At 52.8% G+C, this 25075-nt stretch overlaps 12 non-coding genes across 12 annotated transcripts; 6 read left to right on the top strand and 6 right to left on the bottom strand.

Annotated features, from left to right (window-relative positions):
• The first annotated feature begins 801 nt into the window (after nucleotides 1–801).
• Nucleotides 802–872, top strand: TRNAG-GCC (transfer RNA glycine (anticodon GCC)). Its single transcript has one exon. It is a non-coding gene; the product is annotated as a tRNA-Gly (tRNA).
• Nucleotides 873–5762: 4890 nt separating this feature from the next.
• Nucleotides 5763–5836, bottom strand: TRNAN-GUU (transfer RNA asparagine (anticodon GUU)). The gene has a single exon. It is a non-coding gene; the product is annotated as a tRNA-Asn (tRNA).
• A 1703-nt stretch (nucleotides 5837–7539) lies between these two features.
• Nucleotides 7540–7610, top strand: TRNAG-GCC (transfer RNA glycine (anticodon GCC)). Its single transcript has one exon. It is a non-coding gene; the product is annotated as a tRNA-Gly (tRNA).
• Nucleotides 7611–7681: 71 nt separating this feature from the next.
• TRNAW-CCA (transfer RNA tryptophan (anticodon CCA)) lies at nucleotides 7682–7753 on the bottom strand. The gene has a single exon. It is a non-coding gene; the product is annotated as a tRNA-Trp (tRNA).
• Nucleotides 7754–8006: 253 nt separating this feature from the next.
• On the bottom strand, nucleotides 8007–8080 carry TRNAN-GUU (transfer RNA asparagine (anticodon GUU)). Its single transcript has one exon. It is a non-coding gene; the product is annotated as a tRNA-Asn (tRNA).
• Nucleotides 8081–9786: 1706 nt separating this feature from the next.
• On the top strand, nucleotides 9787–9857 carry TRNAG-GCC (transfer RNA glycine (anticodon GCC)). The gene has a single exon. It is a non-coding gene; the product is annotated as a tRNA-Gly (tRNA).
• A 71-nt stretch (nucleotides 9858–9928) lies between these two features.
• TRNAW-CCA (transfer RNA tryptophan (anticodon CCA)) lies at nucleotides 9929–10000 on the bottom strand. Its single transcript has one exon. It is a non-coding gene; the product is annotated as a tRNA-Trp (tRNA).
• Nucleotides 10001–12171: 2171 nt separating this feature from the next.
• TRNAW-CCA (transfer RNA tryptophan (anticodon CCA)) lies at nucleotides 12172–12243 on the bottom strand. The gene has a single exon. It is a non-coding gene; the product is annotated as a tRNA-Trp (tRNA).
• A 2481-nt stretch (nucleotides 12244–14724) lies between these two features.
• On the bottom strand, nucleotides 14725–14798 carry TRNAN-GUU (transfer RNA asparagine (anticodon GUU)). Its single transcript has one exon. It is a non-coding gene; the product is annotated as a tRNA-Asn (tRNA).
• A 3953-nt stretch (nucleotides 14799–18751) lies between these two features.
• On the top strand, nucleotides 18752–18822 carry TRNAG-GCC (transfer RNA glycine (anticodon GCC)). The gene has a single exon. It is a non-coding gene; the product is annotated as a tRNA-Gly (tRNA).
• A 2173-nt stretch (nucleotides 18823–20995) lies between these two features.
• On the top strand, nucleotides 20996–21066 carry TRNAG-GCC (transfer RNA glycine (anticodon GCC)). The gene has a single exon. It is a non-coding gene; the product is annotated as a tRNA-Gly (tRNA).
• Nucleotides 21067–23239: 2173 nt separating this feature from the next.
• On the top strand, nucleotides 23240–23310 carry TRNAG-GCC (transfer RNA glycine (anticodon GCC)). Its single transcript has one exon. It is a non-coding gene; the product is annotated as a tRNA-Gly (tRNA).
• Nucleotides 23311–25075: the final 1765 nt, after the last annotated feature.

Here is a 25075-nt window from a genome sequence, read left to right as displayed (position 1 = left end):
CTGCAGGCAAAGGCCCTCCCTGGCCCCTCAGCCAGATAGATACATTTACCTGCAGGGCTCAGCTTTGGTGAAAGATATTGGCGAGAGAGAGGAAAGGGGACGGCCCGTGGTGCACCCCCTATTTTGCATAGAACCACAGCCTCCTGGGAGGGGAGAGACATGAGGGTTCTCAGGGAAAGCCCTCCCAGGAGTGTTGAAGGGCAGGACGTGAAACACAGCAATCCCGGAATGGCCTGGTCTAAGATGCCTGTGCAATAGGCCTGGCCCTAGGCTTCCGGGGCTCTTCCTCGGCAGAGGCCCCAGTGGTATGAGCCCGACCAGGGCTGTGCCCGACCAGGGCTGTAGGGCGCGTTGGGAGCGCGTTAGGGACGCGAAAGAGGGCGCAGGGCGCAGAACTCTGCCCGTTTCTCCCCAGGATTTTGGGGAGGACAGGGAATCTGGCCAGGTCAGTGACTAGGCTGTCCCAGAAGGAAAGTCCAGTGACAGTGGCATGTTGTGAAACACAAGATTGCTGGTGGTCTGGAGGGTGCTTTCTGTCAGCCACTTCTCCCGGGAGCAGCCAGAGAGCAGGCTGATGTCGTGCTCTGTCAAGCACAACACTGGCCCCAAACCACTGTCCTTAGCAAAAGCAGAAACATTCATAGTTTCAGTCTCCTGCATCTGATTCCTGCCATCAGCATGTGAACGTTTGGCAGTCCAAGGCTTGCCATGCAAACTTTGTTCATAGGTGTCCCATGCGAATGCATGGGCCTCATCACTACTGTCTACGGCAGGGCTCTCTGCTCAGCCTATGTAAGTGAAGCATTGGTGGTTCAGTGGTAGAATTCTCGCCTGCCACGCGGGAGGCCCGGGTTCGATTCCCGGCCAATGCAAAGCGCCCTTCTTTTGCCTTTGCTTTAGAAGTCAGAGATATAGACTTGGTGGGGAAAAAAATGTCAAAGAGTGACCCCGACGTGATTTGAACACGCAACCTTCTGATCTGGAGTCAGACACCCTACCGTTGCGCCACGAGGTCCCTGTGCATGCAGTTCTCAGCCCCGGATCAAGAAATGCTTCTGTGCCTTTTATTGGCCCTCAGTACGCCTGTGGTTAAAGTAGAAGGCTTGGTGTCCCGTTTCCAGTCCTATTGGTGGAAATGACTAGAGGTGAAGAGATGAGAGAAGATAGAAATGTTGAGATAGAGCATGTCACGCAGGCAAAGCGAGAGCTCTAAGAGCAAAGCCAGACAGCTGTGTTTTAATTCAGGACTTGATGTAGGCAAAAGCATACGGCCCTGGGTGGGCTTGAACCACCAACCTTTCGGTTAACAGCCGAACGCGCTAACCGATTGCGCCACAGAGACCAACCACCGCAGTGAGCGTGTTGGGACTCAATATATGTTTTTACCTTTGTGCTCCTGCCTGCAGCTCTAAGGTCCTGGCATAAGACAGGTAGGCTTAGACTCCATTGTGACATGTCTTACTTCTCTTAGAAGAAGGTTCTGAGTTGCCAGGCAGCTTATCTTCTGCCGGGCACACTTTCCTTTGCAGGCTTTCAGGTTGTGAAACCAGCACTGCTTAGGTGTCCATGTCAGACATGAGCAGCTCATTGAGCCCCACTGTGTGTTTTTTGTGGAGATACAACTCTCAGACTAGAGGGAGCAGGCGGGAAGTGGGTGAGACTCACACAGGGTGGGTGGGGCAGTTAAAGGATGTTATCTAATAGTGTAATCGAGGAGTTGGGTTTTTTGTGCACTACACTTTAACCAGCGATTCTTTCTAAAAGGAAATCCCAGGGCAGTACCCGCAATGAGTGGCATCCCCACACCCGAGGTTGCATTGTGGTAGCTGTTCCCTGAGCCCATAGCCCCTGTCCCCATGTCGCCCTTTCTCCTCGTGTAACTCACCCCAGGTTCGGTGGCTCTGATACTTGCTGCTTCTGCTGCGCGATCATCCCCATGATCTGGGCCTTTGTACAAAATGTCATGTAAGATGACTTTATTCAGCACGGCGTTTGTCATTTGCTTGGTTGTCCTGTCACTGTTGGATGTTTTCTTGCGCAGACTACTGTCTAATGGTGGGAAGGCCACGAGACACGTGACTTTTCTCTTTCCTTGTTAGCATACAGTAGTTTCCTGCCACTGTCTTGGTGTGCTGCCAGCCTGTGAGACACGTGTCTTGCCCATCTCAGCTCCACTGTGGCATGTTAGATATGTCTTTGAGCAGAGTGCCGGTCCCAGAGCTGCTGCCTTCTCTGCACTCTGGCTTGTAAGACTGCAGGCAAAGGCCCTCCCTGGCCCCTCAGCCAGATAGATACATTTACCTGCAGGGCTCAGCTTTGGTGAAAGATATTGGCGAGAGAGAGGAAAGGGGACGGCCCGTGGTGCACCCCCTATTTTGCATAGAACCACAGCCTCCTGGGAGGGGAGAGACATGAGGGTTCTCAGGGAAAGCCCTCCCAGGAGTGTTGAAGGGCAGGACGTGAAACACAGCAATCCCGGAATGGCCTGGTCTAAGATGCCTGTGCAATAGGCCTGGCCCTAGGCTTCCGGGGCTCTTCCTCGGCAGAGGCCCCAGTGGTATGAGCCCGACCAGGGCTGTGCCCGACCAGGGCTGTAGGGCGCGTTGGGAGCGCGTTAGGGACGCGAAAGAGGGCGCAGGGCGCAGAACTCTGCCCGTTTCTCCCCAGGATTTTGGGGAGGACAGGGAATCTGGCCAGGTCAGTGACTAGGCTGTCCCAGAAGGAAAGTCCAGTGACAGTGGCATGTTGTGAAACACAAGATTGCTGGTGGTCTGGAGGGTGCTTTCTGTCAGCCACTTCTCCCGGGAGCAGCCAGAGAGCAGGCTGATGTCGTGCTCTGTCAAGCACAACACTGGCCCCAAACCACTGTCCTTAGCAAAAGCAGAAACATTCATAGTTTCAGTCTCCTGCATCTGATTCCTGCCATCAGCATGTGAACGTTTGGCAGTTCAAGGCTTGCCATGCAAACTTTGTTCATAGGTGTCCCATGCGAATGCATGGGCCTCATCACTACTGTCTACGGCAGGGCTCTCTGCTCAGCCTATGTAAGTGAAGCATTGGTGGTTCAGTGGTATAATTCTCGCCTGCCACGCGGGAGGCCCGGGTTCGATTCCCGGCCAATGCAAAGCGCCCTTCTTTTGGCTTTGCTTTAGAAGTCAGAGATATAGACTTGGTGGGGAAAAAAATGTCAAAGGGTGACCCCGACGTGATTTGAACACGCAACCTTCAGATCTGGAGTCAGACACGCTACCGTTGCGCCACGAGGTCCCTGTGCATGCAGTTCTCAGCCCCGGATCAAGAAATGCTTCTGTGCCTTTTATTGGCCCTCAGTACGCCTGTGGTTAAAGTAGAAGGCTTGGTGGCCCGTTTCCAGTCCTATTGGTGGAAATGACTAGAGGTGAAGAGATGAGAGATGATAGAAATGTTGAGATAGAGCATGTCACGCAGGCAAAGCGAGAGCTCTAAGAGCAAAGCCAGACAGCTGTGTTTTAATTCAGTACTTGATGTAGGCAAAAGCATACGTCCCTGGGTGGGCTTGAACCACCAACCTTTCGGTTAACAGCCTAACGCGCTAACCGATTGCGCCACAGAGACCAACCACCGCAGTGAGCGTGTTGGGACTCAATATATGTTTTTACCTTTGTGCTCCTGCCTGCAGCTCTAAGGTCCTGGCATAAGACAGGTAGGCTTAGACTCCATTGTGACATGTCTTACTTCTCTTAGAAGAAGGTTCTGAGTTGCCAGGCAGCTTATCTTCTGCCGGGCACACTTTCCTTTGCAGGCTTTCAGGTTGTGAATCCAGCACTGCTTAGGTGTCCATGTCAGACATGAGCAGCTCATTGAGCCCCACTGTGTGTTTTTTGTGGAGATACAACTCTCAGAGTAGAGGGAGCAGGCGGGAAGTGGGTGAGACTCACAGTGGGTGGGGCAGTTAAAGGATGTTATCTAATAGTGTAATCGAGGAGTTGGGTTTTTTGTGCACTACACTTTAACCAGCGATTCTTTCTAAAAGGAAATCCCAGGGCAGTACCCGCAATGAGTGGCATCCCCACACCCGAGGTTGCATTGTGGTAGCTGTTCCCTGAGCCCATAGCCCCTGTCCCCATGTCGCCCTTTCTCCTCGTGTAACTCACCCCAGGTTCGGTGGCTCTGATACTTGCTGCTTCTGCTGCGCGATCATCCCCATGATCTGGGCCTTTGTACGAAATGTCATGTAAGATGACTTTATTCAGCACGGCGTTTGTCATTTGCTTGGTTGTCCTGTCACTGTTGGATGTTTTCTTGCGCAGACTACTGTCTAATGGTGGGAAGGCCACGAGACACGTGACTTTTCTCTTTCCTTGTTAGCATAGTTTCCTGCCACTGTCTTGGTGTGCTGCCAGCCTGTGAGACACGTGTCTTGCCCATCTCAGCTCCACTGTGGCATGTTAGATATGTCTTTGAGCAGAGTCCCGGTCCCAGAGCTGCTGCCTTCTCTGCACTCTGGTTTGTAAGACTGCAGGCAAAGGCCCTCCCTGGCCCCTCAGCCAGATAGATACATTTACCTGCAGGGCTCAGCTTTGGTGAAAGATATTGGCGAGAGAGAGGAAAGGGGACGGCCCGTGGTGCACCCCCTATTTTGCATAGAACCACAGCCTCCTGGGAGGGCAGAGACATGAGGGTTCTCAGGGAAAGCCCTCCCAGGAGTGTTGAAGGGCAGGACGTGAAACACAGCAATCCCGGAATGGCCTGGTCTAAGATGCCTGTGCAATAGGGCTGGCCCTAGGCTTCCGGGGCTCTTCCTCGGCAGAGGCCCCAGTGGTATGAGCCCGACCAGGGATGTGCCCGACCAGGGCTGTAGGGCGCGTTGGGAGCGCGTTAGGGACGCGAAAGAGGGCGCAGGGCGCAGAACTCTGCCCGTTTCTCCCCAGGATTTTGGGGAGGACAGGGAATCTGGCCAGGTCAGTGACTAGGCTTTCCCAGAAGGAAAGTCCAGTGACAGTGGCATGTTGTGAAACACAAGATTGCTGGTGGTCTGGAGGGTGCTTTCTGTCAGCCACTTCTCCCGGGAGCAGCCAGAGAGCAGGCTGATGTCGTGCTCTGTCAAGCACAACACTGGCCCCAAACCACTGTCCTTAGCAAAAGCAGAAACATTCATAGTTTCAGTCTCCTGCATCTGATTCCTGCCATCAGCATGTGAACGTTTGGCAGTCCAAGGCTTGCCATGCAAACTTTGTTCATAGGTGTCCCATGCGAATGCATGGGCCTCATCACTACTGTCTACGGCAGGGCTCTCTGCTCAGCCTATGTAAGTGAAGCATTGGTGGTTCAGTGGTAGAATTCTCGCCTGCCACGTGGGAGGCCCGGGTTCGATTCCGGCCAATGCAAAGCGCCCTTCTTTTGGCTTTGCTTTAGAAGTCAGAGATATAGACTTGGTGGGGAAAAAAATGTCAAAGAGTGACCCCGACATGATTTGAACACGCAACCGTCTGATCTGGAGTCAGACGCGCCACCGTTGCGCCACGAGGTCCCTGTGCATGCAGTTCTCAGCCCCGGATCAAGAAATGCTTCTGTGACTTTTATTGGCCCTCAGTACGCCTGTGGTTAAAGTAGAAGGCTTGGTGTCCCGTTTCCAGTCCTATTGGTGGAAATGACTAGAGGTGAAGAGATGAGAGAAGATAGAAATGTTGAGATAGAGCATGTCACGCAGGCAAAGCGAGAGCTCTAAGAGCAAAGCCAGACAGCTGTGTTTTAATTCAGGACTTGATGTAGGCAAAAGCATACGTCCCTGGGTGGGCTTGAACCACCAACCTTTCGGTTAACAACCGAACGCGCTAACCGATTGCGCCACAGAGACCAACCACCGCAGTGAGCGTGTTGGAACTCAATATATGTTTTTACCTTTGTGCTCCTGCCTGCAGCTCTAAGGTCCTGGCATAAGACAGGTAGGCTTAGACTCCATTGTGACATGTCTTACTTCTCTTAGAAGAAGGTTCTGAGTTGCCAGGCAGCTTATCTTCTGCCGGGCACACTTTCCTTTGCAGGCTTTCAGGTTGTGAATCCAGCACTGCTTAGGTGTCCATGTCAGACATGAGCAGCTCATTGAGCCCCACTGTGTGTTTTTTGTGGAGATACAACTCTCAGACTAGAGGGAGCAGGCGGGAAGTGGGTGAGACTCACACAGGGTGGGTGGGGCAGTTAAAGGATGTTATCTAATAGTGTAATCGAGGAGTTGGGTTTTTTGTGCACTACACTTTAACCAGCGATTCTTTCTAAAAGGAAATCCCAGGGCAGTACCCGCAATGAGTGGCATCCCCACACCCGAGGTTGCATTGTGGTAGCTGTTCCCTGAGCCCCTAGCCCCTGTCCCCATGTCGCCCTTTCTCCTCGTGTAACTCACCTCAGGTTCGGTGGCTCTGATACTTGCTGCTTCTGCGCGATCATCCCCATGATCTGGGCCTTTGTACGAAATGTCATGTAAGATGACTTTATTCAGCACAGCGTTTGTCATTTGCTTGGTTGTCCTGTCACTGTTGGATGTTTTCTTGCGCAGACTACTGTCTAATGGTGGGAAGGCCACGAGACACGTGACTTTTCTCTTTCCTTGTTAGCATAGTTTCCTGCCACTGTCTTGTTGTGCTGCCTGCCTGTGAGACACGTGTCTTGCCCATCTCAGCTCCACTGTGGCATGTTAGATATGTCTTTGAGCAGAGTCCCGGTCCCAGAGCTGCTGCCTTCTCTGCACTCTGGCTTGTAAGACTGCAGGCAAAGGCCCTCCCTGGCCCCACAGCCAGATAGATACATTTACCTGCAGGGCTCAGCTTTGGTGAAAGATATTGGCGAGAGAGAGGAAAGGGGACGGCCCGTGGTGCACCCCCTATTTTGCATAGAACCACAGCCTCCTGGGAGGGCAGAGACATGAGGGTTCTCAGGGAAAGCCCTCCCAGGAGTGTTGAAGGGCAGGACGTGAAACACAGCAATCCCGGAATGGCCTGGTCTAAGATGCCTGTGCAATAGGCCTGGCCCTAGGCTTCCGGGGCTCTTCCTCGGCAGAGGCCCCAGTGGTATGAGCCCGACCAGGGATGTGCCCGACCAGGGCTGTAGGGCGCGTTGGGAGCGCGTTAGGGACGCGAAAGAGGGCGCAGGGCGCAGAACTCTGCCCGTTTCTCCCCAGGATTTTGGGGAGGACAGGGAATCTGGCCAGGTCAGTGACTAGGCTTTCCCAGAAGGAAAGTCCAGTGACAGTGGCATGTTGTGAAACACAAGATTGCTGGTGGTCTGGAGGGTGCTTTCTGTCAGCCACTTCTCCCGGGAGCAGCCAGAGAGCAGGCTGATGTCGTGCTCTGTCAAGCACAACACTGGCCCCAAACCACTGTCCTTAGCAAAAGCAGAAACATTCATAGTTTCAGTCTCCTGCATCTGATTCCTGCCATCAGCATGTGAACGTTTGGCAGTCCAAGGCTTGCCATGCAAACTTTGTTCATAGGTGTCCCATGCGAATGCATGGGCCTCATCACTACTGTCTACGGCAGGGCTCTCTGCTCAGCCTATGTAAGTGAAGCATTGGTGGTTCAGTGGTAGAATTCTCGCCTGCCACGCGGGAGGCCCGGGTTCGATTCCCGGCCAATGCAAAGTGCCCTTCTTTTGGCTTTGCTTTAGAAGTCAGAGATATAGACTTGGTGGGGAAAAAAATGTCAAAGAGTGACCCCGACGTGATTTGAACACGCAACCTTCTGATCTGGAGTCAGACGCGCTACCGTTGCGCCACGAGGTCCCTGTGCATGCAGTTCTCAGCCCCGGATCAAGAAATGCTTCTGTGCCTTTTATTGGCCCTCAGTACGCCTGTGGTTAAAGTAGAAGGCTTGGTGTCCCGTTTCCAGTCCTATTGGTGGAAATGACTAGAGGTGAAGAGATGAGAGAAGATAGAAATGTTGAGATAGAGCATGTCACGCAGGCAAAGCGAGAGCTCTAAGAGCAAAGCCAGACAGCTGTGTTTTAATTCAGGACTTGATGTAGGCAAAAGCATACGTCCCTGGGTGGGCTTGAACCACCAACCTTTCGGTTAACAACCGAACGCGCTAACCGATTGCGCCACAGAGACCAACCACCACAGTGAGTGTGTTGGGACTCAATATATGTTTTTACCTTTGTGCTCCTGCCTGCAGCTCTAAGGTCCTGGCATAAGACAGGTAGGCTTAGACTCCATTGTGACATGTCTTACTTCTCTTAGAAGAAGGTTCTGAGTTGCCAGGCAGCTTATCTTCTGCCGGGCACACTTTCCTTTGCAGGCTTTCAGGTTGTGAATCCAGCACTGCTTAGGTGTCCATGTCAGACATGAGCAGCTCATTGAGCCCCACTGTGTGTTTTTTGTGGAGATACAACTCTCAGACTAGAGGGAGCAGGCGGGAAGTGGGTGAGACTCACACAGGGTGGGTGGGGCAGTTAAAGGATGTTATCTAATAGTGTAATCGAGGAGTTGGGTTTTTTGTGCACTACACTTTAACCAGCGATTCTTTCTAAAAGGAAATCCCAGGGCAGTACCCGCAATGAGTGGCATCCCCACACCCGAGGTTGCATTGTGGTAGCTGTTCCCTGAGCCCATAGCCACTGTCCCCATGTCGCCCTTTCTCCTCGTGTAACTCACCCCAGGTTCGGCGGCTCTGATACTTGCTGCTTCTGCTGCGCGATCATCCCCATGATCTGGGCCTTTGTACAAAATGTCATGTAAGATGACTTTATTCAGCACGGCGTTTGTCATTTGCTTGGTTGTCCTGTCACTGTTGGATGTTTTCTTGCGCAGACTACTGTCTAATGGTGGGAAGGCCACGAGACACGTGACTTTTCTCTTTCCTTGTTAGCATAGTTTCCTGCCACTGTCTTGGTGTGCTGCCAGCCTGTGAGACACGTGTCTTGCCCATCTCAGCTCCACTGTGGCATGTTAGATATGTCTTTGAGCAGAGTCCCGGTCCCAGAGCTGCTGCCTTCTCTGCACTCTGGCTTGTAAGACTGCAGGCAAAGGCCCTCCCTGGCCCCTCAGCCAGATAGATACATTTACCTGCAGGGCTCAGCTTTGGTGAAAGATATTGGCGAGAGAGAGGAAAGGGGACGGCCCGTGGTGCACCCCCTATTTTGCATAGAACCACAGCCTCCTGGGAGGGCAGAGACATGAGGGTTCTCAGGGAAAGCCCTCCCAGGAGTGTTGAATGGCAGGACGTGAAACACAGCAATCCCGGAATGGCCTGGTCTAAGATGCCTGTGCAATAGGCCTGGCCCTAGGCTTCCGGGGCTCTTCCTCGGCAGAGGCCCCAGTGGTATGAGCCCGACCAGGGCTGTGCCCGACCAGGGCTGTAGGGCGCGTTGGGAGCGCGTTAGGGACGCGAAAGAGGGCGCAGGGCGCAGAACTCTGCCCGTTTCTCCCCAGGATTTTGGGGAGGACAGGGAATCTGGCCAGGTCAGTGACTAGGCTTTCCCAGAAGGAAAGTCCAGTGACAGTGGCATGTTGTGAAACACAAGATTGCTGGTGGTCTGGAGGGTGCTTTCTGTCAGCCACTTCTCCCGGGAGCAGCCAGAGAGCAGGCTGATGTCGTGCTCTGTCAAGCACAACACTGGCCCCAAACCACTGTCCTTAGCAAAAGCAGAAACATTCATAGTTTCAGTCTCCTGCATCTGATTCCTGCCATCAGCATGTGAACGTTTGGCAGTCCAAGGCTTGCCATGCAAACTTTGTTCATAGGTGTCCCATGCGAATGCATGGGCCTCATCACTACTGTCTACGGCAGGGCTCTCTGCTCAGCCTATGTAAGTGAAGCATTGGTGGTTCAGTGGTAGAATTCTCGCCTGCCACGCGGGAGGCCCGGGTTCGATTCCCGGCCAATGCAAAGCGCCCTTCTTTTGGCTTTGCTTTAGAAGTCAGAGATATAGACTTGGTGGGGAAAAAAATGTCAAAGAGTGACCCCGACGTGATTTGAACACGCAACCTTCTGATCTGGAGTCAGACGCGCTACCGTTGCGCCACGAGGTCCCTGTGCGTGCAGTTCTCAGCCCCGGATCAAGAAATGCTTCTGTGCCTTTTATTGGCCCTCAGTACGCCTGTGGTTAAAGTAGAAGGCTTGGTGGCCCGTTTCCAGTCCTATTGGTGGAAATGACTAGAGGTGAAGAGATGAGAGAAGATAGAAATGTTGAGATAGAGCATGTCACTCAGGCAAAGCGAGAGCTCTAAGAGCAAAGCCAGACAGCTGTGTTTTAATTCAGGACTTGATGTAGGCAAAAGCATACGTCCCTGGGTGGACTTGAACCACCAACCTTTCGGTTAACAGCCGAACGCGCTAACGGATTGCGCCACAGAGACCAACCACCGCAGTGAGCGTGTTGGGACTCAATATATGTTTTTACCTTTGTGCTCCTGCCTGCAGCTCTAAGGTCCTGGCATAAGACAGGTAGGCTTAGACTCCATTGTGACATGTCTTACTTCTCTTAGAAGAAGGTTCTGAGTTGCCAGGCAGCTTATCTTCTGCCGGGCACACTTTCCTTTGCAGGCTTTCAGGTTGTGAATCCAGCACTGCTTAGGTGTCCATGTCAGACATGAGCAGCTCATTGAGCCCCACTGTGTGTTTTTTGTGGAGATACAACTCTCAGACTAGAGGGAGCAGACGGGAAGTGGGTGAGACTCACACAGGGTGGGTGGGGCAGTTAAAGGATGTTATCTAATAGTGTAATCGAGGAGTTGGGTTTTTTGTGCACTACACTTTAACCAGCGATTCTTTCTAAAAGGAAATCCCAGGGCAGTACCCGCAATGAGTGGCATCCCCACACCCGAGGTTGCATTGTGGTAGCTGTTCCCTGAGCCCCTAGCCCCTGTCCCCATGTCGCCCTTTCTCCTCGTGTAACTCACCTCAGGTTCGGTGGCTCTGATACTTGCTGCTTCTGCGCGATCATCCCCAGGATCTGGGCCTTTGTACGAAATGTCATGTAAGATGACTTTATTCAGCACAGCGTTTGTCATTTGCTTGGTTGTCCTGTCACTGTTGGATGTTTTCTTGTGCAGACTACTGTCTAATGGTGGGAAGGCCACGAGACACGTGACTTTTCTCTTTCCTTGTTAGCATAGTTTCCTGCCACTGTCTTGTTGTGCTGCCTGCCTGTGAGACACGTGTCTTGCCCATCTCAGCTCCACTGTGGCATGTTAGATATGTCTTTGAGCAGAGTCCCGGTCCCAGAGCTGCTGCCTTCTCTGCACTCTGGCTTGTAAGACTGCAGGCAAAGGCCCTCCCTGGCCCCTCAGCCAGATAGATACATTTACCTGCAGGGCTCAGCTTTGGTGAAAGATATTGGCGAGAGAGAGGAAAGGGGACAGCCCGTGGTGCACCCCCTATTTTGCATAGAACCACAGCCTCCTGGGAGGGCAGAGACATAAGGGTTCTCAGGGAAAGCCCTCCCAGGAGTGTTGAAGGGCAGGACGTGAAACACAGCAATCCCGGAATGGCCTGGTCTAAGATGCCTGTGCAATAGGCCTGGCCCTAGGCTTCCGGGGCTCTTCCTCGGCAGAGGCCCCAGTGGTATGAGCCCGACCAGGGCTGTGCCCGACCAGGGCTGTAGGGCGCGTTGGGAGCGCGTTAGGGACGCGAAAGAGGGCGCAGGGCGCAGAACTCTGCCCGTTTCTCCCCAGGATTTTGGGGAGGACAGGGAATCTGGCCAGGTCAGTGACTAGGCTTTCCCAGAAGGAAAGTCCAGTGACAGTGGCATGTTGTGAAACACAAGATTGCTGGTGGTCTGGAGGGTGCTTTCTGTCAGCCACTTCTCCCGGGAGCAGCCAGAGAGCAGGCTGATGTCGTGCTCTGTCAAGCACAACACTGGCCCCAAACCACTGTCCTTAGCAAAAGCAGAAACATTCATAGTTTCAGTCTCCTGCATCTGATTCCTGCCATCAGCATGTGAACGTTTGGCAGTCCAAGGCTTGCCATGCAAACTTTGTTCATAGGTGTCCCATGCGAATGCATGGGCCTCATCACTACTGTCTACGGCAGGGCTCTCTGCTCAGTCTATGTAAGTGAAGCATTGGTGGTTCAGTGGTAGAATTCTCGCCTGCCATGCGGGAGGCCCGGGTTCGATTCCGGCCAATGCAAAGCGCCCTTCTTTTGGCTTTGCTTTAGAAGTCAGAGATATAGACTTGGTGGGGAAAAAAATGTCAAAGAGTGACCCCGGCGTGATTTGAACACGCAACCGTCTGATCTGGAGTCAGACGCGCTACCGTTGCGCCACGAGGTCCCTGTGCATGCAGTTCTCAGCCCCGGATCAAGAAATGCTTCTGTGCCTTTTATTGGCCCTCAGTACGCCTGTGGTTAAAGTAGAAGGCTTGGTGTCCCGTTTCCAGTCCTATTGGTGGAAATGACTAGAGGTGAAGAGATGAGAGAAGATAGAAATGTTGAGATAGAGCATGTCACGCAGGCAAAGCGAGAGCTCTAAGAGCAAAGCCAGACAGCTGTGTTTTAATTCAGGACTTGATGTAGGCAAAAGCATACGTCCCTGGGTGGGCTTGAACCACCAACCTTTCGGTTAACAGCCTAACGTGCTAACCGATTGCGCCACAGAGACCAACCACCGCAGTGAGCGTGTTGGGACTCAATATATGTTTTTACCTTTGTGCTCCTGCCTGCAGCTCTAAGGTCCTGGCATAAGACAGGTAGGCTTAGACTCCATTGTGACATGTCTTACTTCTCTTAGAAGAAGGTTCTGAGTTGCCAGGCAGCTTATCTTCTGCCGGGCACACTTTCCTTTGCAGGCTTTCAGGTTGTGAATCCAGCACTGCTTAGGTGTCCATGTCAGACATGAGCAGCTCATTGAGCCCCACTGTGTGTTTTTTGTGGAGATACAACTCTCAGACTAGAGGGAGCAGGCGGGAAGTGGGTGAGACTCACACAGGGTGGGTGGGGCAGTTAAAGGATGTTATCTAATAGTGTAATCGAGGAGTTGGGTTTTTTGTGCACTACACTTTAACCAGCGATTCTTTCTAAAAGGAAATCCCAGGGCAGTACCCGCAATGAGTGGCATCCCCACACCCGAGGTTGCATTGTGGTAGCTGTTCCCTGAGCCCCTAGCCCCTGTCCCCATGTCGCCCTTTCTCCTCGTGTAACTCACCTCAGGTTCGGTGGCTCTGATACTTGCTGCTTCTGCGCGATCATCCCCATGATCTGGGCCTTTGTACGAAATGTCATGTAAGATGACTTTATTCAGCACAGCGTTTGTCATTTGCTTGGTTGTCCTGTCACTGTTGGATGTTTTCTTGCGCAGACTACTGTCTAATGGTGGGAAGGCCACGAGACACGTGACTTTTCTCTTTCCTTGTTAGCATAGTTTCCTGCCACTGTCTTGTTGTGCTGCCTGCCTGTGAGACACGTGTCTTGCCCATCTCAGCTCCACTGTGGCATGTTAGATATGTCTTTGAGCAGAGTCCCGGTCCCAGAGCTGCTGCCTTCTCTGCACTCTGGCTTGTAAGACTGCAGGCAAAGGCCCTCCCTGGACCCTCAGCCAGATAGATACATTTACCTGCAGGGCTCAGCTTTGGTGAAAGATATTGGCGAGAGAGAGGAAAGGGGACGGCCCGTGGTGCACCCCCTATTTTGCATAGAACCACAGCCTCCTGGGAGGGCAGAGACATGAGGGTTCTCAGGGAAAGCCCTCCCAGGAGTGTTGAAGGGCAGGACGTGAAACACAGCAATCCCGGAATGGCCTGGTCTAAGATGCCTGTGCAATAGGCCTGGCCCTAGGCTTCCGGGGCTCTTCCTCGGCAGAGGCCCCAGTGGTATGAGCCCGACCAGGCCTGTAGGGCGCGTTGGGAGCGCGTTAGGGACGCGAAAGAGGGCGCAGGGCGCAGAACTCTGCCCGTTTCTCCCCAGGATTTTGGGGAGGACAGGGAATCTGGCCAGGTCAGTGACTAGGCTTTCCCAGAAGGAAAGTCCAGTGACAGTGGCATGTTGTGAAACACAAGATTGCTGGTGGTCTGGAGGGTGCTTTCTGTCAGCCACTTCTCCCGGGAGCAGCCAGAGAGCAGGCTGATGTCGTGCTCTGTCAAGCACAACACTGGCCCCAAACCACTGTCCTTAGCAAAAGCAGAAACATTCATAGTTTCAGTCTCCTGCATCTGATTCCTGCCATCAGCATGTGAACGTTTGGCAGTCCAAGGCTTGCCATGCAAACTTTGTTCATAGGTGTCCCATGCGAATGCATGGGCCTCATCACTACTGTCTACGGCAGGGCTCTCTGCTCAGCCTATGTAAGTGAAGCATTGGTGGTTCAGTGGTAGAATTCTCGCCTGCCACGCGGGAGGCCCGGGTTCGATTCCTGGCCAATGCAAAGCGCCCTTCTTTTGGCTTTGCTTTAGAAGTCAGAGATATAGACTTGGTGGGGAAAAAAATGTCAAAGAGTGATCCCGACGTGATTTGAACACGCAACCTTCTGATCTGGAGTCAGACGCGCTACCGTTGCGCCACGAGGTCCCTGTGCATGCAACTCTCAGCCCCCGATCAAGAAATGCTTCTGTGCCTTTTATTGGCCCTCAGTACGCCTGTGGTTAAAGTAGAAGGCTTGGTGTCCCGTTTCCAGTCCTATTGGTGGAAATGACTAGAGGTGAAGAGATGAGAGAAGATAGAAATGTTGAGATAGAGCATGTCACGCAGGCAAAGCGAGAGCTCTAAGAGCAAAGCCAGACAGCGGTGTTTTAATTCAGGACTTGATGTAGGCAAAAGCATATGTCCCTGGGTGGGCTTGAACCACCAACCTTTCGGTTAACAGCCGAACGCGCTAACCGATTGCGCCACAGAGACCAACCACTGCAGTGAGCGTTTTGGGACTCAATATATGTTTTTACCTTTGTGCTCCTGCCTGCAGCTCTAAGGTCCTGGCATAAGACAGGTAGGCTTAGACTCCATTGTGACATGTCTTACTTCTCTTAGAAGAAGGTTCTGAGTTGCCAGGCAGCTTATCTTCTGCCGGGCACACTTTCCTTTGCAGGCTTTCAGGTTGTGAATCCAGCACTGCTTAGGTGTCCATGTCAGACATGAGCAGCTCATTGAGCCCCACTGTGTGTTTTTTGTGGAGATACAACTCTCAGACTAGAGGGAGCAGGCGGGAAGTGGGTGAGACTCACACAGGGTGGGTGGGGCAGTTAAAGGATGTTATCTAATAGTGTAATCGAGGAGTTGGGTTTTTTGTGCACTACACTTTAACCAGCGATTCTTTCTAAAAGGAAATCCCAGGGCAGTACCCGCAATGAGTGGCATCCCCACACCCGAGGTTGCATTGTGGTAGCTGTTCCCTGAGCCCATAGCCCCTGTCCCCATGTCGCCCTTTCTCCTCGGGTAACTCACCCCAGGTTCGGTGGCTCTGATACTTGCTGCTTCTGCTGCACGATCATCCCCATGATCTGGGCCTTTGTACGAAATGTCATGTAAGATGACTTTATTCAGCACAGCGTTTGTCATTTGCTTGGTTGTCCTGTCACTGTTGGATGTTTTCTTGCGCAGACTACTGTCTAATGGTGGGAAGGCCACGAGACACATGACTTTTCTCTTTCCTTGTTAGCATAGTTTCCTGCCACTGTCTTGGTGTGCTGCCAGCCTGTGAGACACGTGTCTTGCCCATCTCAGCTCCACTGTGGCATGTTAGATATGTCTTTGAGCAGAGTCCCGGTCCCAGAGCTGCTGCCTTCTCTGCACTCTGGCTTGTAAGACTGCAGCCAAAGGCCCACCCTGGCCCCTCAGCCAGATAGATACATTTACCTGCAGGGCTCAGCTTTGGTGAAAGATATTGGCGAGAGAGAGGAAAGGGGACGGACCGTGGTGCACCCCCTATTTTGCATAGAACCACAGCCTCCTGGGAGGGCAGAGACTTGAGGGTTCTCAGGGAAAGCCCTCCCAGGAGTGTTGAAGGGCAGGACGTGAAACACAGCAATCCCGGAATGGCCTGGTCTAAGATGCCTGTGCAATAGGCCTGGCCCTAGGCTTCCGGGGCTCTTCCTCGGCAGAGGCCCCAGTGGTATGAGCCCGACCAGGGCTGTGCCCGACCAGGGCTGTAGGGCGCGTTGGGAGCACGTTAGGGAAGCGAAAGAGGGCGCAGGGTGCAGAACTCTGTCCGTTTCTCGCCCGGATTTTGGGGAGGACAGGGAATCTGGCCAGGTCAGTGACTAGGCTTTCCCAGAAGGAAAGTCCAGTGACAGTGGCATGTTGTGAAACACAAGATTGCTGGTGGTCTGGAGGGTGCTTTCTGTCAGCTACTTCTCCCGGGAGCAGCCAGAGAGCAGGCTGATGTTGTGCTCTGTCAAGCACAACACTGGCCCCAAACCACTGTCCTTAGCAAAAGCAGAAACATTCATAGTTTCAGTCTCCTGCATCTGATTCCTGCCATCAGCATGTGAACGTTTGGCAGTCCAAGGCTTGCCATGCAAACTTTGTTCATAGGTGTCCCATGCGAATGCATGGGCCTCATCACTACTGTCTACGGCAGGGCTCTCTGCTCAGCCTATGTAAGTGAAGCATTGGTGGTTCAGTGGTAGAATTCTTGCCTGCCACGCGGGAGGCCCGGGTTCGATTCCCGGCCAATGCAAAGCGCCCTTCTTTTGGCTTTGCTTTAGAAGTCAGAGATATAGACTTGGTGGGTAAAAAAATGTCAAAGAGGGACCCCGACGTGATTTGAACACGCAACCTTCTGATCTGGAGTCAGACGCGCTACCGTTGCGCCACGAGGTCCCTGTGCATGCAGTTCTCAGCCCCGGATCAAGAAATGCTTCTGTGCCTTTTATTGGCCCTCAGTACGCCTGTGGTTAAAGTAGAAGGCTTGGTGTCCCGTTTCCAGTCCTATTGGTGGAAATGACTAGAGGTGAAGAGATGAGAGAAGATAGAAATGTTGAGATAGAGCATGTCATGCAGGCAAAGCGAGAGCTCTAAGAGCAAAGCCAGACAGCTGTGTTTTAATTCAGGACTTGATGTAGGCAAAAGCATACGTCCCTGGGTGGGCTTGAACCACCAACCTTTCAGTTAACAGCCGAACGCGCTAACCGATTGCGCCACAGAGACCAACCACCGCAGTGAGCGTGTTGGGACTCAATATATGTTTTTACCTTTGTGCTCCTGCCTGCAGCTCTAAGGTCCTGGCATAAGACAGGTAGGCTTAGACTCCATTGTGACATGTCTTACTTCTCTTAGAAGAAGGTTCTGAGTTGCCAGGCAGCTTATCTTCTGCCGGGCACACTTTCCTTTGCAGGCTTTCAGGTTGTGAATCCAGCACTGCTTAGGTGTCCATGTCAGACATGAGCAGCTCATTGAGCCCCACTGTGTGTTTTTTGTGGAGATACAACTCTCAGACTAGAGGGAGCAGGCGGGAAGTGGGTGAGACTCACACAGGGTGGGTGGGGCAGTTAAAGGATGTTATCTAATAGTGTAATCGAGGAGTTGGGTTTTTTGTGCACTACACTTTAACCAGCGATTCTTTCTAAAAGGAAATCCCAGGGCAGTACCCGCAATGAGTGGCATCCCCACACCCGAGGTTGCATTGTGGTAGCTGTTCCCTGAGCCCATAGCCCCTGTCCCCATGTCGCCCTTTCTCCTCGTGTAACTCACCCCAGGTTCGGTGGCTCTGATACTTGCTGCTTCTGCTGCGCGATCATCCCCATGATCTGGGCCTTTGTACGAAATGTCATGTAAGATGACTTTATTCAGCACGGCGTTTGTCATTTGATTGGTTGTCCTGTCACTGTTGGATGTTTTCTTGCGCAGACTACTGTCTAATGGTGGGAAGGCCACGAGACACGTGACTTTTCTCTTTCCTTGTTAGCATAGTTTCCTGCCACTGTCTTGGTGTGCTGCCAGCCTGTGAGACACGTGTCTTGCCCATCTCAGCTCCACTGTGGCATGTTAGATATGTCTTTGAGCAGAGTCCCGGTCCCAGAGCTGCTGCCTTCTCTGCACTCTGGCTTGTAAGACTGCAGGCAAAGGCCCTCCCTGGCCCCTCAGCCAGATAGATACATTTACCTGCAGGGCTCAGCTTTGGTGAAAGATATTGGCGAGAGAGAGGAAAGGGGACGGCCCGTGGTGCACCCCCTATTTTGCATAGAACCACAGCCTCCTGGGAGGGGAGAGACATGAGGGTTCTCAGGGAAAGCCCTCCCAGGAGTGTTGAAGGGCAGGACGTGAAACACAGCAATCCCGGAATGGCCTGGTCTAAGATGCCTGTGCAATAGGCCTGGCCCTAGGCTTCCGGGGCTCTTCCTCGGCAGAGGCCCCAGTGGTATGAGCCCGACCAGGGCTGTGCCCGACCAGGGCTGTAGGGCGCGTTGGGAGCGCGTTAGGTACGCGAAAGAGGGCGCAGGGCGCAGAACTCTGCCCGTTTCTCCCCAGGATTTTGGGGAGGACAGGGAATCTGGCCAGGTCAGTGACTAGGCTGTCCCAGAAGGAAAGTCCAGTGACAGTGGCATGTTGTGAAACACAAGATTGCTGGTGGTCTGGAGGGTGCTTTCTGTCAGCCACTTCTCCCGGGAGCAGCCAGAGAGCAGGCTGATGTCGTGCTCTGTCAAGCACAACACTGGCCCCAAACCACTGTCCTTAGCAAAAGCAGAAACATTCATAGTTTCAGTCTCCTGCATCTGATTCCTGCCATCAGCATGTGAACGTTTGGCAGTCCAAGGCTTGCCATGCAAACTTTGTTCATAGGTGTCCCATGCGAATGCATGGGCCTCATCACTACTGTCTACGGCAGGGCTCTCTGCTCAGCCTATGTAAGTGAAGCATTGGTGGTTCAGTGGTAGAATTCTCGCCTGCCACGCGGGAGGCCCGGGTTCGATTCCCGGCCAATGCAAAGCGCCCTTCTTTTGGCTTTGCTTTAGAAGTCAGAGATATAGACTTGGTGGGGAAAAAAATGTCAAAGAGTGACCCCGACGTGATTTGAACACGCAACCTTCTGATCTGGAGTCAGACACCCTACCGTTGCGCCACGAGGTCCCTGTGCATGCAGTTCTCAGCCCCGGATCAAGAAATGCTTCTGTGCCTTTTATTGGCCCTCAGTACGCCTGTGGTTAAAGTAGAAGGCTTGGTGGCCCGTTTCCAGTCCTATTGGTGGAAATGACTAGAGGTGAAGAGATGAGAGAAGATAGAAATGTTGAGATAGAGCATGTCACGCAGGCAAAGCGAGAGCTCTAAGAGCAAAGCCAGACAGCTGTGTTTTAATTCAGGACTTGATGTAGGCAAAAGCATACGTCCCTGGGTGGGCTTGAACCACCAACCTTTCGGTTAACAGCCAAACGCGCTAACCGATTGCGCCACAGAGACCAACCACCGCAGTGAGCGTGTTGGGACTCAATATATGTTTTTACCTTTGTGCTCCTGCCTGCAGCTCTAAGGTCCTGGCATAAGACAGGTAGGCTTAGACTCCATTGTGACATGTCTTACTTCTCTTAGAAGAAGGTTCTGAGTTGCCAGGCAGCTTATCTTCTGCCGGGCACACTTTCCTTTGCAGGCTTTCAGGTTGTGAATCCAGCACTGCTTAGGTGTCCATGTCAGACATGAGCAGCTCATTGAGCCCCACTGTGTGTTTTTTGTGGAGATACAACTCTCAGACTAGAGGGAGCAGGCGGGAAGTGGGTGAGACTCACACAGGGTGGGTGGGGCAGTTAAAGGATGTTATCTAATAGTGTAATCGAGGAGTTGGGTTTTTTGTGCACTACACTTTAACCAGCGATTCTTTCTAAAAGGAAATCCCAGGGCAGTACCCGCAATGAGTGGCATCCCCACACCCGAGGTTGCATTGTGGTAGCTGTTCCCTGAGCCCCTAGCCCCTGTCCCCATGTCGCCCTTTCTCCTCGTGTAACTCACCTCAGGTTCGGTGGCTCTGATACTTGCTGCTTCTGCGCGATCATCCCCATGATCTGGGCCTTTGTACGAAATGTCATGTAAGATGACTTTATTCAGCACAGCGTTTGTCATTTGCTTGGTTGTCCTGTCACTGTTGGATGTTTTCTTGCGCAGACTACTGTCTAATGGTGGGAAGGCCACGAGACACGTGACTTTTCTCTTTCCTTGTTAGCATAGTTTCCTGCCACTGTCTTGTTGTGCTGCCTGCCTGTGAGACACGTGTCTTGCCCATCTCAGCTCCACTGTGGCATGTTAGATATGTCTTTGAGCAGAGTCCCGGTCCCAGAGCTGCTGCCTTCTCTGCACTCTGGCTTGTAAGACTGCAGGCAAAGGCCCTCCCTGGCCCCTCAGCCAGATAGATACATTTACCTGCAGGGCTCAGCTTTGGTGAAAGATATTGGCGAGAGAGAGGAAAGGGGACGGCCCGTGGTGCACCCCCTATTTTGCATAGAACCACAGCCTCCTGGGAGGGCAGAGACATGAGGGTTCTCAGGGAAAGCCCTCCCAGGAGTGTTGAAGGGCAGGACGTGAAACACAGCAATCCCGGAATGGCCTGGTCTAAGATGCCTGTGCAATAGGCCTGGCCCTAGGCTTCCGGGGCTCTTCCTCGGCAGAGGCCCCAGTGGTATGAGCCCGACCAGGGCTGTGCCCGACCAGGGCTGTAGGGCGCGTTGGGAGCGCGTTAGGGACGCGAAAGAGGGCGCAGGGCGCAGAACTCTGCCCGTTTCTCCCCAGGATTTTGGGGAGGACAGGGAATCTGGCCAGGTCAGTGACTAGGCTTTCCCAGAAGGAAAGTCCAGTGACAGTGGCATGTTGTGAAACACAAGATTGCTGGTGGTCTGGAGGGTGCTTTCTGTCAGCCACTTCTCCCGGGAGCAGCCAGAGAGCAGGCTGATGTCGTGCTCTGTCAAGCACAACACTGGCCCCAAACCACTGTCCTTAGCAAAAGCAGAAACATTCATAGTTTCAGTCTCCTGCATCTGATTCCTGCCATCAGCATGTGAACGTTTGGCAGTCCAAGGCTTGCCATGCAAACTTTGTTCATAGGTGTCCCATGCGAATGCATGGGCCTCATCACTACTGTCTACGGCAGGGCTCTCTGCTCAGCCTATGTAAGTGAAGCATTGGTGGTTCAGTGGTAGAATTCTCGCCTGCCACGCGGGAGGCCCGGGTTCGATTCCCGGCCAATGCAAAGCGCCCTTCTTTTGGCTTTGCTTTAGAAGTCAGAGATATAGACTTGGTGGGGGAAAAAATGTCAAAGAGTGACCACGCCGTGATTTGAACACGCAACCTTCTGATCTGGAGTCAGACGCGCTACCGTTGCGCCACGAGGTCCCTGTGCATGCAGTTCTCAGCCCCGGATCAAGAAATGCTTCTGTGCCTTTTATTGGCCCTCAGTACGCCTGTGGTTAAAGTAGAAGGCTTGGTGTCCCGTTTCCAGTCCTATTGGTGGAAATGACTAGAGGTGAAGAGATGAGAGAAGATAGAAATGTTGAGATAGAGCATGTCACGCAGGCAAAGCGAGAGCTCTAAGAGCAAAGCCAGACAGCTGTGTTTTAATTCAGGACTTGATGTAGGCAAAAGCATACGTCCCTGGGTGGGCTTGAACCACCAACCTTTCGGTTAACAGCCGAACGCGCTAACCGATTGCGCCACAGATACCAACCACCGCAGTGAGTGTGTTGGGACTCAATATATGTTTTTACCTTTGTGCTCCTGCCTGCAGCTCTAAGGTCCTGGCATAAGACAGGTAGGCTTAGACTCCATTGTGACATGTCTTACTTCTCTTAGAAGAAGGTTCTGAGTTGCCAGGCAGCTTATCTTCTGCCGGGCACACTTTCCTTTGCAGGCTTTCAGGTTGTGAATCCAGCACTGCTTAGGTGTCCATGTCAGACATGAGCAGCTCATTGAGCCCCACTGTGTGTTTTTTGTGGAGATACAACTCTCAGACTAGAGGGAGCAGGCGGGAAGTGGGTGAGACTCACACAGGGTGGGTGGGGCAGTTAAAGGATGTTATCTAATAGTGTAATCGAGGAGTTGGGTTTTTTGTGCACTACACTTTAACCAGCGATTCTTTCTAAAAGGAAATCCCAGGGCAGTACCCGCAATGAGTGGCATCCCCACACCCGAGGTTGCATTGTGGTAGCTGTTCCCTGAGCCCCTAGCCCCTGTCCCCATGTCGCCCTTTCTCCTCGTGTAACTCACCTCAGGTTCGGTGGCTCTGATACTTGCTGCTTCTGCGCGATCATCCCCATGATCTGGGCCTTTGTACGAAATGTCATGTAAGATGACTTTATTCAGCACAGCGTTTGTCATTTGCTTGGTTGTCCTGTCACTGTTGGATGTTTTCTTGCGCAGACTACTGTCTAATGGTGGGAAGGCCACGAGACACGTGACTTTTCTCTTTCCTTGTTAGCATAGTTTCCTGCCACTGTCTTGTTGTGCTGCCTGCCTGTGAGACACGTGTCTTGCCCATCTCAGCTCCACTGTGGCATGTTAGATATGTCTTTGAGCAGAGTCCCGGTCCCAGAGCTGCTGCCTTCTCTGCACTCTGGCTTGTAAGACTGCAGGCAAAGGCCCTCCCTGGCCCCTCAGCCAGATAGATACATTTACCTGCAGGGCTCAGCTTTGGTGAAAGATATTGGCGAGAGAGAGGAAAGGGGACGGCCCGTGGTGCACCCCCTATTTTGCATAGAACCACAGCCTCCTGGGAGGGCAGAGACATGAGGGTTCTCAGGGAAAGCCCTCCCAGGAGTGTTGAAGGGCAGGACGTGAAACACAGCAATCCCGGAATGGCCTGGTCTAAGATGCCTGTGCAATAGGCCTGGCCCTAGGCTTCCGGGGCTCTTCCTCGGCAGAGGCCCCAGTGGTATGAGCCCGACCAGGGCTGTGCCCGACCAGGGCTGTAGGGCGCGTTGGGAGCGCGTTAGGGACGCGAAAGAGGGCGCAGGGCGCAGAACTCTGCCCGTTTCTCCCCAGGATTTTGGGGAGGACAGGGAATCTGGCCAGGTCAGTGACTAGGCTTTCCCAGAAGGAAAGTCCAGTGACAGTGGCATGTTGTGAAACACAAGATTGCTGGTGGTCTGGAGGGTGCTTTCTGTCAGCCACTTCTCCCGGGAGCAGCCAGAGAGCAGGCTGATGTCGTGCTCTGTCAAGCACAACACTGGCCCCAAACCACTGTCCTTAGCAAAAGCAGAAACATTCATAGTTTCAGTCTCCTGCATCTGATTCCTGCCATCAGCATGTGAACGTTTGGCAGTCCAAGGCTTGCCATGCAAACTTTGTTCATAGGTGTCCCATGCGAATGCATGGGCCTCATCACTACTGTCTACGGCAGGGCTCTCTGCTCAGCCTATGTAAGTGAAGCATTGGTGGTTCAGTGGTAGAATTCTCGCCTGCCACGCGGGAGGCCCGGGTTCGATTCCCGGCCAATGCAAAGCGCCCTTCTTTTGGCTTTGCTTTAGAAGTCAGAGATATAGACTTGGTGGGGAAAAAAATGTCAAAGAGTGACCCCGACGTGATTTGAACACGCAACCTTCTGATCTGGAGTCAGACACCCTACCGTTGCGCCACGAGGTCCCTGTGCATGCAGTTCTCAGCCCCGGATCAAGAAATGCTTCTGTGCCTTTTATTGGCCCTCAGTACGCCTGTGGTTAAAGTAGAAGGCTTGGTGGCCCGTTTCCAGTCCTATTGGTGGAAATGACTAGAGGTGAAGAGATGAGAGAAGATAGAAATGTTGAGATAGAGCATGTCACGCAGGCAAAGCGAGAGCTCTAAGAGCAAAGCCAGACAGCTGTGTTTTAATTCAGGACTTGATGTAGGCAAAAGCATACGTCCCTGGGTGGGCTTGAACCACCAACCTTTCGGTAAACAGCCAAACGCGCTAACCGATTGCGCCACAGAGACCAACCACCGCAGTGAGCGTGTTGGGACTCAATATATGTTTTTACCTTTGTGCTCCTGCCTGCAGCTCTAAGGTCCTGGCATAAGACAGGTAGGCTTAGACTCCATTGTGACATGTCTTACTTCTCTTAGAAGAAGGTTCTGAGTTGCCAGGCAGCTTATCTTCTGCCGGGCACACTTTCCTTTGCAGGCTTTCAGGTTGTGAATCCAGCACTGCTTAGGTGTCCATGTCAGACATGAGCAGCTCATTGAGCCCCACTGTGTGTTTTTTGTGGAGATACAACTCTCAGACTAGAGGGAGCAGGCGGGAAGTGGGTGAGACTCACACAGGGTGGGTGGGGCAGTTAAAGGATGTTATCTAATAGTGTAATCGAGGAGTTGGGTTTTTTGTGCACTACACTTTAACCAGCGATTCTTTCTAAAAGGAAATCCCAGGGCAGTACCCGCAATGAGTGGCATCCCCACACCCGAGGTTGCATTGTGGTAGCTGTTCCCTGAGCCCCTAGCCCCTGTCCCCATGTCACCCTTTCTCCTCGTGTAACTCACCTCAGGTTCGGTGGCTCTGATACTTGCTGCTTCTGCGCGATCATCCCCATGATCTGGGCCTTTGTACGAAATGTCATGTAAGATGACTTTATTCAGCACAGCGTTTGTCATTTGCTTGGTTGTCCTGTCACTGTTGGATGTTTTCTTGCGCAGACTACTGTCTAATGGTGGGAAGGCCACGAGACACGTGACTTTTCTCTTTCCTTGTTAGCATAGTTTCCTGCCACTGTCTTGTTGTGCTGCCTGCCTGTGAGACACGTGTCTTGCCCATCTCAGCTCCACTGTGGCATGTTAGATATGTCTTTGAGCAGAGTCCCGGTCCCAGAGCTGCTGCCTTCTCTGCACTCTGGCTTGTAAGACTGCAGGCAAAGGCCCTCCCTGGCCCCTCAGCCAGATAGATACATTTACCTGCAGGGCTCAGCTTTGGTGAAAGATATTGGCGAGAGAGAGGAAAGGGGACGGCCCGTGGTGCACCCCCTATTTTGCATAGAACCACAGCCTCCTGGGAGGGCAGAGACATGAGGGTTCTCAGGGAAAGCCCTCCCAGGAGTGTTGAAGGGCAGGACGTGAAACACAGCAATCCCGGAATGGCCTGGTCTAAGATGCCTGTGCAATAGGCCTGGCCCTAGGCTTCCGGGGCTCTTCCTCGGCAGAGGCCCCAGTGGTATGAGCCCGACCAGGGCTGTGCCCGACCAGGGCTGTAGGGCGCGTTGGGAGCGCGTTAGGGACGCGAAAGAGGGCGCAGGGCGCAG

This window comes from Pleurodeles waltl, chromosome 4_1 (assembly GCF_031143425.1).
Source record: "Pleurodeles waltl isolate 20211129_DDA chromosome 4_1, aPleWal1.hap1.20221129, whole genome shotgun sequence".
NCBI lineage: Eukaryota > Metazoa > Chordata > Amphibia > Caudata > Salamandridae > Pleurodeles > Pleurodeles waltl.
This window is presented reverse-complemented; position numbering and strand designations above follow the sequence as displayed.